This window comes from Lissotriton vulgaris, chromosome 9 (genome assembly GCF_964263255.1).
Source record: "Lissotriton vulgaris chromosome 9, aLisVul1.2, whole genome shotgun sequence".
NCBI lineage: Eukaryota > Metazoa > Chordata > Amphibia > Caudata > Salamandridae > Lissotriton > Lissotriton vulgaris.
Window position 1 is genome coordinate 969266391 of NC_141697.1, and position 12380 is coordinate 969278770.

General features: G+C 43.5%; 1 protein-coding gene across 1 annotated transcript in view; it reads left to right on the forward strand.

Moving 5' to 3' along the window:
- Positions 1-12380, forward strand: part of LOC147692627 (galactosylgalactosylxylosylprotein 3-beta-glucuronosyltransferase 1-like) — a 392918-nt gene that overhangs the window by 310850 nt on the left and 69688 nt on the right. The gene's annotated exons all lie outside the window — the stretch shown is intronic.

Consider the following 12380-nt stretch of genomic DNA (forward strand, 5'->3'; position numbering starts at 1 on the left):
TGATTTCTGTTATTTACATTTCACTTTTCACTTTCACTGTTTTGTATTGGTCTTGGATCCAAAACTAGGTTGGTTGTGTCTGGTGGGAGCGATTCATGCCCCCAGTTAATGGTGATTTAACTGGCAGAGGGGAACCGGGTGGCACCAGTTTGTGCAAAGTGAAAATTGCAGTACATAACCGGCTATTACCTCAAGTCTCTAACATGGGGTGAGGGCTAGCATCAATACTTGCTGCTAGCGGAAAATGCTCCTGCAAAAAGACAACATTTACCTTTCATGTGGATTGTCCATGGCTTCTTTCAAGGGGAATGACAAAACTGTACACTGACAACTTGAATGTAATAAGCATTTTTGGGGGGAGTTTTATATAGCGCAAACTTGACCTGTAGGTATCAGAGTGCTTTACATGAGCACCAGGGGCTTCATTTATAAGAAATGACGCATCGCTGCGTGAAAGCAGCGATGCGTCACTTCTCAGTGCGTACTGTTTGCGACATGATTTATGCGTCATATTTATAATATGACGTATCATGTCGCAATGAGTTACAGATACGTCAGTATTTCTGACTTATCTGTAGGCGCAAAAGTGACGCATTGCTGGAGTGTGTCACAAAAGTGACGCAACTCCAGCAATGTGTACTTTCACATAGGCAAGTCCCATGTTGTTAGTGCCTGTGTCAGTCTTACGCCTGACATGAAGCAGGCGTTAGATTTTGAGGCATTATCGGTCAAGAAATGGCGCAGTGAAATCTTATAGATTTCACTGCGTCACTTCTATGACCCTTTCTTGCATCAAAACGCCCACCTTGCATACATTATACCTGGCGCAGGTATAATGTGGCGCAGGGGATTACAAAGTGACGCATCTACCTAGATGCGTCACTTTGTCAATATGGCGCAACACGGCGCATTATTTTACGCCACTGGTGCGTCCCAAAAAGTGACGCACCGGCGGCGTAAAAGTGACGCACAGCCTCATAAATGAGGCCCAAGGTGCGTTGCAGACGGACACGTTCATTTTGTTAGGCACTGAGGGATTAAGCTCCTTACCCAGAATCACATGATGTTGAGGGTCCCTGTCGAGACTTGGACCTTGTTCCCCAGCTTCAAGGGTTGCTGCTCTAGCAGTTAGGCCCGATAATACTGCTAAGTTTAGTCAGGTTCATCCAAGGTATTCCATCCAAGGGATATTATGTTGCCACAACCCCACAGCCCCTCACTCAAACAAACACAATTTAGGCGTCCATAATACCATTTTTATTTTACTTTTGTTGCTGCCTTTGCCAACATCTATGATGCCCCACCAAACCTTTCCCAAGGTGCCTAGAACGATTTCTAGCACTTCTTATCATTTCTTGGATAGTCGAATAAGTTACTTTCTTCGATAACGCTTGTTCGGGAAACATCCATTACAACGCAGTCATTACAATGACCTACCTTTACAACGCAAATGTTACAGTGCAACTGCCTTTACATCACATACCATTACAATGCATGCCATTACATCGCATGTCACTACAACGCATGCCATTACAATGCATACCATTACAACGCATGCCATTACAACGCATTATCAGGTAAGTATTAGGGTGGGTATGGGTTTTGAGGTACAAGGACTAGTACTTTTTACCCCTACACTATCCAACACTTTCCCTACTGTTGCACTCACTGGAGTGGGAATAGTAATTTTACCCCTACACTATCCAACACTTACCCCACTTTTGCCCTAAAAGTATTATGCCTTGTAATGGTATGCGTTCTAATGGTATGCATTGTAATGGAATGCGTTGTAATGGTAGTTTTTAAAAATGTGTTGTAATGGCATGCATTGTAACGTCATATATTCCGCTTGTTTTGGTAACTAGCTTATTTAGCAACAGTTTTCTCAATTTCTGACTGTCCCCAGAGTCAGATTGGATTTAGATTTTATCAAGCAATTGCTCCAGTGCGTCCGTAAATGGTTGGCAAAGCCAATAGGACTGGTGTTGTCCGCCAGCCTTTTGGCAATTCTTGTTTTGTTTTGTAATGGCTTTTGTAAAATGTTATTGTTTAGAAAGCTTCTGGGCATTTATCAATTAAGAAAAAACCATTGACTACAGGCAAAAAAAAAAGATGGTGGACACGGCTGTGTCCGAGTAAGTCAGGCTGCCAGTGCTCTTCTGACTCACCATTACTTTGACCCCCTGCCTGCTTGAAAACACCACGTTTTTCGACAACCACATGGACGGCGGTTACCTGGCTCATAGGAAGCTTGTGGTTCGTGGTTGTGGTTGCTCCCGCTTACCTGGCTGCGGTCTCCGCGCCAGCAATGATCTGCGCTGTAGCGGGCAATCAGCCCGGTTCCAATGTGCATGCCAAGGCTGACTCAACGATGTTGCTATGCTGAGCTTGTGTGCTTTGACCGGATCTGCTTCTTCGAAATGCCGGCTTCTGCTGCTGGTGGCTGTCGGAACCTGGCGCTTTCTTCCTGGTCTCTTTGCGCTCTTCCCCAGCATCTCTGATTGTGTGACCTGCGACGTTTGCCGCGTTTGGCGTGTGAAGCCGCTGGGGTATGTGAAACGGTGCTGCAGTGATAGAGACTCAAGTGCAGCTTTCTGTGTTAAACAAGATACTCTTTCTAGGATAAATAGTGCGACTTGGGGGCAAGTTGCCTTTTTGACCAGGGTGTACCTGAAGGATTCCTGGCAAATCCCGGAGTGGAATACTCAAGTATACACAATGAGACCAAAGAATGCAAGCTCTAACATAGCGTCAAAAGGAGCTACTACAAGGGGGGCGGCGGCTGCTAATACTCCAGGGGAGGCATTACCCGGTCTTGGAAGTATGGATACCCAGTCGCAGACTGGGAGGAGAACCGATAGGTCAAAAAATGGTAATGGTGATAATGGTGTTAATGACCTTCAGGAGTTTGGGAATCTTGTAGCTCCATCTGTTTCAGTCTCCTCAGTCTCCCCAGTCGGGTCCTTAGCAGCACCTATTTCTAATGAGTCTACGCAAGGACTAAAGGTAACAATCCCTTCTATTTTTAATAAGAACAAGAAAAAGAATCAGCCGAGAGAGGATAAGAATGCATTGTTGCCGCTAGCCGAGCAGCCTACTGCCAGGATTGCTGCTGCTGCTGCTACATTAGAAGGGAACTCTCCTCCTTTGTCTTGCATTGCCCCTGATCCACCCAGTCTTGATTCTGCTCTCACTGACTTTGATACAAGAGCTCTGCCTGAAATGGGGACCCCCCTTCGAATTTTTTTTTTTAAATGCTCTTGACTCTTGTGACTCAGGAGGGAAGTTTTATTCAATGTCTGATGTTTCTGAGGTATCAGAGGGGGAGGGGGAGGGTGAAAGTGTGGAGTTAGACCTTGACTGGGCAGATGGCCGAAGCTTAGCAAGTTCTGTTCTCTTGGAGGAAGAGGAAAATTTCTCAAGCTCACCCGGGGGGATAATACGGTATTAACTTTTTCGGAGCTTGGCAACATTATATCATCACAGGCTTCTGCTGATCAGTGTGTTTCCTCAGATGTTAATGTTGCTGCAGTGAGTCAAAGACCCCCCTTGATGACACGGGTAGTAGTATCACGCTCTCCACAATTTACCAGGCCATCATGACACATCGGGAGGAGACAAAGGCGGAGAGTCTCCGTATTCATGGTGCATTGCGGAAACTGCAGGACTCAGTCCGTCATATCACAAAAACAAACTCTGAACTCTCTACTAGAGTGGCTGTGGCTGAAAATAGAATCTCTACAATTGAGGATGATTTTTCTTCTTGGAAAACCGAAGTGTCAGCCTTGCATTCATTGCGTGATGATATTAGTTGGAAGTTGAGCGATATGGAAAACAGGGCAAGAAGAAATAATCTTCGAATATTGGGGGTTCCTGAAGGGGCAGAGGGGAAAAATATCCACCAATATGTTATTGAACTCTGTACAGAAGCCTTTCCTGAGCTAAAGTAGTGGGAGTGGGAGAAAGAGCTCCAAAGAGTTCATAGATTTCCCTTCCAAATCCGTGCGGGGTCGAGGGGTGCTGAAAATAAACCTAGGGAAATTCTTCTTTGTTTTAATAATTTTTTATTACGGGAGCAACTATATGACCTGGCTCGTCCTGATCGCAAACGTAAGGCAAAAGGTTGAACATTTTTTGTACGCCCAGACTACTGTCAGGCAACGGTACAACAGAGATGGCACCTCCGCCAACTCATTTCGAATTTCCAAAGTAAAGGGGCACAGGAATTTTTATTAAACCCCACTAAACTGAAGGTCATCTCCAGAGATAAAACAATGTTTTTTACTTCGGAGATTAAGGCAAAGGAGTTCTTAGATGCCCTTTAATGGATAGTTTTGCCTTGCTCTATGCAACTTGCTGGTGTATTTCGTTCCTAATTCCTGATCACATATGGTTTAAAATGTAGTGTCTTCTTTTTCTTTCGTTAGACCTCCGTTTTTTCTTTTTTTTCCTCTGATTCCGTTTTGCCGCTCTTTCTTCCAATGGAGGATCTTTAGTTATTGCAGGGGGATGGGGGTGACATGAGAGCACCCACTCCTTTCTTTCCATCACATATAGGGACTTCTCAGTCCCTTTGCCTCACAGAGGTGGGTTTGGTGGGTTGCTGGGGGAGGAGGGGGTGGAGGTATGGGAGGTTTTTTTGGGGTGGGGGATGGGTAGGGGTTCGAGGGGCACAGAACAGAATGAACAGAGTTTGGAAATCATTTAATTATTTGAGAATGCAATTGAGATGTAATAATAAATTGTCAGAACTGTTTATTTGTTTTCTCTTCGACAATGGCTACATTTTCTATTTGCTCTTGGAATATCTGTGGGCTGAAGAATAGAAAGAAAAGGGGAGTTATGGCACAGATTCTTAAGAATATGTGGGTACAGCTACTCTGTGTTCAAGAAACATATATTGTGTGGAATAACAGGGCTTGTTTGAAAGACTTGGGTTTGACTTTTTGGCATGTACATGACAGGGATCAACAACAAGAGGGATAGCAATCTTTAAAATATATGGCTGGGGAGAGTGTAAACGTGCTAAAGCAGATCCGCATGGATGATTGGTTATTGTTGAACTGAGGGTCAATAGTTTTCCAGTTAGTGTATGTTGCATATATGGCCCTAAATTAGACAACCCGGAAATGCTTAATGAGATCAGCATTAAGCTTGCTTTGTGGCCCTCCCCTCTTGTGATTTGTGGAGATTTTAATCTGCATTTACCGGGAGATTTCGATATCCGCCACAATAGTTCTTATTCTGGTAGAAAGCATAAGGTCTTTAAAGCCACAAAAGGCATTATTAACGAATTTTGGTTAGTGGATGTTTGGTGGCTTAAAAATTCAGGTACTCCGGGTTATACTTATTTCTCTGCCCCACATCAAAAGCACTTCCATAGTTTTGTAAATCTTCAGTTCTTTCTTTAATGTGTTCTTTATTTTCTTTTAAAAGACACAGGCACAGCAAACGCGTTTCATTCCCTTTAGTGCCTTGGGAATTTCGTCAGGGCATGCAATGAGGTAGTGTTCAGTTCGACGTTACAGAGAGTGATCGTGCTTGTAAGGCCAGATTAATAATAGTGGTATGGTCCCAATATTCCTGGATGGTGTAGAGATAATGTTCCAGGAGGGATATCTGATCGTAGTATCACAATTTGGCCGCAATCATGCGTGGAAACGACAACAAGTGTAAATCCTGGCCCCCGTTGATAGTCAGTGTAGACAAGGTGGGGGATGGCCGCTGGCTGACGGGTAGCACCCAGACGGGTTGTAAAGACGTTATTGAATAGCGTGACCTGCGATAGGGTCAGTTACAATCTCTGCTCCTCCCCGTGGAATGTCGGAAGCTGAAGATTTACAAAATCTATGAACTCTTTGCATCACTGACTTTATCGAGTGCACCTCTCAAATTTTCTTGTAAAATTGCTTCTCTATAAATAAGCAGCGTATTATGAGGGCTAAACAAGTTACCGAATTGACCAAATTGCGCGCTTTAGAGCTTTGATGCAAACTATCAATTCCAATCAAGAATACGAACAGAAATTGCGTGACCTTGCTGTTCAAAAAATTAAAATATACGAATGTTGTGCTGAGAAATTAGCCGCCCAAATAGCGATCTACCGTGCTGATATGTTTGAGGTTGGGGAAAATTCAGGACAATTATTAGCTAAACGGTTAAGACAGAAAGCAGTGGCTAGGAAAGTAGATGCTATACAGGATGCCAATGGCTTAATACATACCGAGCCCGAAAAAATACTGGAAACATTTAGAGAATTTTATAGTAATCTTTATTTAAATGAGGATTCCCCTGACACTGTAGATGAGCTAGCTGAGTTTTTGAGTGACCAAGAATTCCCTAAACATACGGTCATCCAGAGGGAAGCTCTAGAAGAGGACTATACAGTACAGGAACTTGAATTGGCGATTTCATCCTTAGCGGTCGGGAAAGCGGTAGGCCCTGACGGGATTCCTTTGGAATTTTTTCGAACTTTTTTCTCAATCCTGAAAGAACACTTGTTGGAAGTCTGTGTTATGGCACAAAGAGGTATACCTCCGGCTTCCTGGCAGAAGTCAATAATAACAATGTTTTTAAAGAAAGATAAACCCTCTCTGCTGCCATCTTCATACAGGCCAATATCTTTAATCAACGCTGACAGTAAGCTTTATTCCAAAATTTTAGCCACTCTACTTCCCTCTATGATTTTCTCCCTAGTATCACACTTACAACATGGTTTCATCCCTGGTCGCGATACAGCAGATCGCGTGTGGCGAGTCATTGCCTTAATGGATTGGGCAGAGGTGACTAAAACACCTATAGGAGTGACCCTGTTGGATGCCGAGAAGGCATTCGACAGGGTTGCCTGGCCTTACCTCTGAGAGGTGCTACGCTTGAGGGGGTTTGGGCCACAAATTCTCCAGGCAATTAGGACCCTGTATTTGGGCCCAAAGGCATCTATCCGCCTAGCTGGAACAGAATCGGACCTCTTTCCAATCTTACGCGGCACTAGGCAAGGTTGTCCGACGTCTCCTTTAATATTTTCGTTATATATAGACTTTTTTTTTGTTAAATTAAATGAATGTATACATATCAAACCAGTTAGTATAAGTGAGGTTGAATACAGAGCCCTTGCCTATGCAGATGATATTGTGGTTATAACCACTGATCTGCAGCTTGCATTATCAACCGTAGAAGCTTAGGCGAAGCTATTTGGTCACTTCTCTGGGTATAAGTTAAACATAAATAAGACCCAGATTTTGTATGTGGGGGGTGACTCTCCGAGAGATGTAACGGTGGTAACAGAGGCAGCATATCTAGGGATCAAAATTACCTCACCAGTTAGTAAGATCCATGAGATTAACAGTAATCCAGTTTTAGATAAAGTTAATTCCACCTTAGAACGTCTTAATCATCTCCACTTATCATTATATGGAAGAGCAAATGTCTTAAAAATGTTGGTTCTCCCCAAATTCCTTTATTTATTTAGATCCGTTCCATTAGAATTTCCTTAAACCTGTTTTAAAATAATCGAAAATATTTCCTTAAGATTTCTGTGGGGATACAAAAGGAATAGAAGGGCCTTTAAAAAATGGCACTTCCTAGATCTAGTGGGGGATGGGGTATTCATATTTTTATTTTATTGTTGGGCATCTGTTTTGCAATTTATTTCCCCTTTCGTCGTTGGTAAAATAATTATTATTAAATTTATCACCTTGCCATAATCCCTCAATATATAAATTTGCTATTGGAGAAGAGGCCAACGGTTGTCTTCTGAAAATACTTAAACCCAGCTATTATAAAAAAAACAAGTTTAAGGTTCTGATTGCTGCATTTTCAATTTAGAGGCAAATTAAGCGGTTGTTAGGGCTTCCTCAAATTCGCTATACTCCATTAGATGCAGCAGGAATCTTTCCTAGTATTTTCTGAGATGCAAATACCAGGAACTGGCACCAGCTTGGAATTAGTAATTTAGGGGATATGTTTCATGATCTCCAACCATTGTCCTTTATTGAGTTACAACATAAATTTGATGTACATAAGAAGGATTTTTTCAAATTCTTACAAATTCGTAGCTATTATGGACAGCTGGGGCAATACAATATACAGTTCAAGATATTCCCTTTGATAGAGGGGATGGGAAAAGAGCTCCCTATTGGCTTTTTTTATTCTAAATTAATTTTGTTACTTTAGAGCAACTCCAAGAGAAATGGAGAACTAAATTAAATGTAGTGACAATTGACCTTCATTCCTCTATTTCTTTGGCTAATGATGTTTTGATTCCGGTATTATGCGGGCAGAACACAATATGGTTTTGTATGACCTGTATTATTCGCCCAGGAAAGTTTCCAAATGGTGTACTGGTGCTGGAGCCAGTTGTAGTAGATGTGGCTGCTATGCTGCGGAACATATGTTATTTTTATGCCCTAAGCTTGTAGATTTACTAAGGTCTATTCAACAGCTTTTGATAGAAATAATTGGCCCCTCAATTTGTATCTCTTCAGAGTTCGTCTTGTTGGGCACTGACTCAAAAGCTCTGTTCATACCGGAGGAACGGGCTGCTTTTCTTTTTATTTGCATGGCTGTTTTGCGTGCCTGTATCACCAAAGACTGGATTTCTCCAGATCCCCCAACTAAGAGTATTTGCAAGAGGAGTAGAGGGTTAAAAATATGGACCCCTATAACTGAATGGATTTAATTGAGTTTATTTTTCTTTCTTTTCTCTATTCTCTTATTTAAAGTATCTTGGTTGTCTTTATAAATCCTGGTGCCGGTTACATTTTCTGGTTTGTTATTCCTTGCTGTGTTTATATGATTATATTGTATTGCTGATGGTGTCATTGCATTGTTTACTGTTTGTTTTCTCTGTATCTTGTCTGTTCCTTGCATAAAAATAAAATAATAAAAATATCGAAAAGTGACTACAGGCAAAACAAATGTTGGTCTCAAAAAGGCACCCACTACCATAGTGCTTTCTGGCACCTAAGGGAACTACTGTCATGTTTAGAATAGTCCCATTGATTTTTACATACATTGTCCCATCCACACGACATTAACAATTCTAAACAGGTGACCATTTACCTAGTGGCTTGCTCCTGTCTCCTCGACACCAGGCTCTAAGTATTCTATCATAATCCCTGTACCTGACGTACATAAACACGCCCCCAGACACAGCAGATTTATTCTGTGTGAGGGTCACCACCTTTTTTCATCCTTGACCAACAGCCAGCTGTGCTTGATCACACTTGTTTAGAAAAGCATTGGAGATTGTTTTCAAAACATTTTTGATTGTTTTCAAAATATCCATGGTTGTTTTAAAAATATATTGATTAGAGAAAAATCCCTGAAGTGAGAATGTTAGTATAAAGAACCCTCACTCTCTCCTACAAGTTAGAGAATTCCTTCCAGGCTGAGATGGGGGTCTTATATGCTGAATCTCTGACAAGCAGTGGTCTATGTCCCTTGTGGGTTTTCATCTTCAACCCAGAGAAGGGTTCCTTCATTCCCAAACATCAAGTGAGGGGCTGGCTCATCCATAGGGGTTTCTTGGCTACAGATACACATATCTATATGCATACACACCTACACATCCAGTTTAGGCTAGGTACATTTTAGCCAATTACTTAGGGCGCGTATTTTAGGAATATGCAAGTGCTACTGTTTTTATCTGAACTGTTTCTGTTCATCTTATTAGCAGTATGGAAGAAATGTATCTACTATTTACAATATTGGTACTAGCAATCTCTTTCATATGCTTCTGTCTCCGGATTGTCGCAGCACATATGTTTTACACAAGGTTGTTTCTGGACCGATAGATACTTATTGAAATGTCCTAATCGCCAACCTCTGTATTTTCTGAGAGAAAGCAAGCACGAATGTCTGAGCAAAAAGTACTTACTGTTTTTCATGTTCCCTGAGGAATCAGGGTTGTCATGTTCCGTGGTTGCCAGAGACTACCTACACCACTGTAGAATATAGGGGGTGGTAGTGGCACTGTAGAGCTAGCTGGTCTACCACTGACATATCCTGTTGGGGTGTTGGCGAATGCGGCTGTGATACCAAGCCCTCAGTTCATCCAAAATGAGCAAGTCCCTGGGGACTCCTAGGAACTACACAACACTACTTACTGTATGGATGTGCTCCATGTGAAAGGACAAAACCAAAGAGGATGATAGATGGAGTGGTGAACATTGCAACTGAGCTGGGTTTAATCTATCATCATTCTTTAGCTCCGTCCGCCACCCCAGTTCAGACATGGCCATATGCAAATCAGTCTGACCCTGTGCCTCATGGGAACAGTCCAGCCCAAGCATGGCCATCAGGATAGCTTGAATCCAGTGGCAAAGTGAGCAAGGGACCCATGTCTGGGCATACCCTGCCAACTTAGGGTGAATAAAGAAAAACCAAGGGGGATGATGGACGGAGTGTTGAACATTGCAAGCACTCACCCCCAGTCAACTGATCTGGGTTTAATCCATCATCATTCTTTAGCCCACTCCTCCACCCCAGTTCAGACTTGGCCATATGCAAATCGGTCTGACCCTGTGCATCATGGGAACAGTCCAGCCCGTACTGCCAAGCCATGTCTTCCCTGGACCGCAAATAAGCATCCTGGGCCCGGTTTCTAGCTAATCAGTCATCACCAGCCAGGCTAGCTTAAATCCAGTGGCAAAGTGAGCAAGGGACCCACGTCTGAGCATACCCTGCCAACTTAGGGTGAACAAAGGAAAGCCAAAGGGGATGATGGACGGAGTGTTGAACATTGCAAGCACTCACCCCCAGTCAACTGATCCGGGTTTAATCCATCATCATTCTTTAGCTCACTCCGCCACCCCAATTCAGACATGTCTATATGCAAATCAGTCTGACCCTGTGCCTCATGGGAACAGTCCAGCCCGAACTGCCAAGCCATGTCTTCCCTGAACCGGAAACAAGCATCCTGGGACCAGTTTCTGGCTAATCAGCCGTCATAAGCGAGGCTATCTTGAATCCAGTGACAAAGTGATCAAGGGACCCACTTTTGTGCATACCCTGCCAACTTAGGGCGAACAAAGCAAAACCAAAGGGGATGATGGACGCAGTGTTGAACATTGCAAGCACTCACCCCCAGTCAACTGATCTGGGTTTAATCCATCATCATTCTTTAGCTCACTCCGCCACCCCAGTTCAGGTATGGCCATGTGCAAATCAGTCTAACCCTTTGCCTCATGGGAACAGTCCAGCCCGAACTGCCAAGCCATATCTTCCCTGGACCGGAAACAAGCAACTGTTGTTTTTTTGCATTTGTCACCCGAGTGGGACGGGTATGCTCAAACGTGAGTCCAGTGCTCTCCATGTCACTGGAATCAAGCTATCCGGGCTGATGAGTGCTGAAAGCTTGAAACCGGTCCTAGGATGCTTGTTTCCAGTCCAGGGAGGACCAGGCTTGGCATTTCGGGCTGGACTGTTCCCACGGGGCGCAGGGTCAATACTGATTTGCATATGGCTGGGTTCAAACTGTTATGGCATGGTGAGCAAAAAAAGATGGATTTAGGCCCAGATCTCAATACTGGGGTGAATGTATGACATTGTTCTGCATTCTGTCCATCAACTGTTGTAATTGCATTTGTCACCCTGAGTAGGACGGGTATGCTCAGACTTGAGTCCTGTGCTCCCCATGCCACTGGAATCAAGCTATCCTGGCTGATGAGGGGTGAAAGCCCGAAACCGGTCCTAGGATGCTTGTTTCCAGTCCAGGTAGGACCCGCCTTGGCAGTTCAGGCTAGACTGTATTCATGGGGCACAGGGTCAAGACTGATTTGCATATGGCAGTGTTCAAATTCTTATGGCATGGTGAGCAAAAAAATGATGAATTTAGGCCCAGATCTCTGTACTGGGGTGAATGTATGACATTGTTCTGCATTCTGTCCATCAACTGTTGTTTTTGCATTTGTCACCCCGAGTGGGACGGGTATGCTCAGACGTGAGCCCTGAGCTCTCCATGCTACTGGAATCAATCTATCCTGCTGATGAGGGCTGAAAGCCAGAAACCGGTCCTAGGATGCTTGTTTCCAGTCCAGGGAGGACCCGGCTTGGCAGTTCGGGCTGGACTGTTCCCATGGGGCATAGGGTCAAGACTGATTTGCATATAGCTGGATTCAAACTGTTATGACACGGTGAGCAAAAAAATGATGGGTTTAGGCCCAGATCTCTGTTCTGGGGTGAATGTATGACATTGTTCTGCATTCTGTCCATCAACTGTTGTTTTTCCATGTGAAAGGGCAGCATACCATAACTCAAAGTGAAGTCAGCCAATGACTTAAGTGGGGTAACACGTTGTCCCATGACGGATGCTCAAGTAAGATGGAGAAAAATGTGAATGCCACAACCACAGACAAATGGAAGAAGTGAGGCTGAAAAAC